Consider the following 1,512-nt stretch of genomic DNA (forward strand, 5'->3'; position numbering starts at 1 on the left):
GCAGCTGGCTTTGCACCCGTGGAGAGGAGGGTCCTTCCCGTCCCCATGGAGAGTCTCGCTGAGGCCTGGGACGCGTGCTGGCTCTTGGGCTGCATCACAAACAGCCCAGCCCGTGTCCGACTGACTGTCCCTCCAGGCGTGTGGTCAGGGGTTAGGCTCAGCTGACATCCTTGGCTCCTCAGGGCACTGAAGGGTCACTTGAACGTGACTGCTGCCAGCTGGTTGTTCCCAAACCTCGGCCGTATATTGGGGTTCCCTCACCTCAGTGACTCAGACTGTAAATAATCTGTCTGCAATGCAGGAGACCTGGGTTCGATTCATGGGTGGGGAAGATCCCCTGGAGGAGGGAGTAGCAACCCACTCCAGTGTTCTTGCCTGGAAAACTCCATAGACAGAGAAGCCTGGCGGGCTACAGCCCAGGGGGTTGCAAAGTGTGGGACAGGACCTAGTGACTAACACTTTCACTTTCAATTCCAATGGTCCCTCCAGCTGGAGGTTGGAAGCCTCACACCGGGGCTCACACCTCCCACTGTCCCTCTTTATTTATTTATTTTTATTTTTGCGTGTCATCCTTGCGCAGGGGCCATGCTAATCTTCTCTGTATCGTTCCAATTTTAGTATATGTGCTGCCGAAGCGAACACCCTCTTTATTATGTCTCTTTAAAGATTTACTTTCTCTAGGTAGCATTAGTTTATTTTTGTGCCTTGTTTTACATCCCTGGATATGTTCCAGTGTCTCCTGGTTTAAGTATATGGGGACTTGGATAGAATTTGTATCCTGCTGTTGTGTGAAAATTCTATACATCTTAATTATGTTAAATTGGTTCACAGTGCTTTTCAGGTCTACTATATTTTTCTACTTTTCTGTCTATTCATTCTATTAAGTTTTGAGAGTTTGGTATTGAAACTCCAACTAAAAATCTTTATTTACTTAAAGAATAATTGTAATATACAGTGGGACCATAGGCAACTTTGTTCTGTATTTTCCAAGTCTTCTGTAAATGTGTTATCAAACTTTCATAATTTAAAAAATAGAAAAGAAAAAATATTGTTTCATATGTTCAATGTATTTCTACTTCTGTATGCCTTACAGCATGCATGCGTGCTAAGTCACTCCAGTCGTGTCTGACTCTTTGCGACCCCATGGACTGTAGCCCGCCAGGCTCCTCTGTCCACAGGATTCTCCAGGCAAGAATACTGGGGTGGGTTGCTATGACAGGGGCTCCAGGGGCTCTTCCCGACTCAGCCATCGAACCCAGGTCTCCTACGGCCACGGCATCGCAGCCTGATTCTTTACTGCGGAGCCACCGGGGAAGACGCCCCCCTATGGCGTGCTCACCACCAGAAACTCAGTTTCCATCCGTCACGGTAGAGTTGGCCCCCTTTACTCGTCTTGCCTTTCCCACGCCCTCATCCCCTCCCCGTAACCTCTGCTCTGGTCATTGACCCAGTGGGCCTTCATAGCGTGCGGTTCGATCTCCGCACATTGGTTATTTTTGAGCTCTCTTCTTG

General features: G+C 48.3%; 1 non-coding gene across 1 annotated transcript; it reads right to left on the reverse strand.

The window, feature by feature from the left end:
• Nucleotides 1–535: 535 nt before the first annotated feature.
• On the reverse strand, nucleotides 536–642 carry LOC139178523 (U6 spliceosomal RNA). Its single transcript, XR_011562906.1, has one exon. It is a non-coding gene; the product is annotated as a U6 spliceosomal RNA (small nuclear RNA).
• Nucleotides 643–1,512: the final 870 nt, after the last annotated feature.

The sequence above is a fragment of the Bos indicus genome, chromosome 21 (assembly GCF_029378745.1).
Source record: "Bos indicus isolate NIAB-ARS_2022 breed Sahiwal x Tharparkar chromosome 21, NIAB-ARS_B.indTharparkar_mat_pri_1.0, whole genome shotgun sequence".
NCBI lineage: Eukaryota > Metazoa > Chordata > Mammalia > Artiodactyla > Bovidae > Bos > Bos indicus.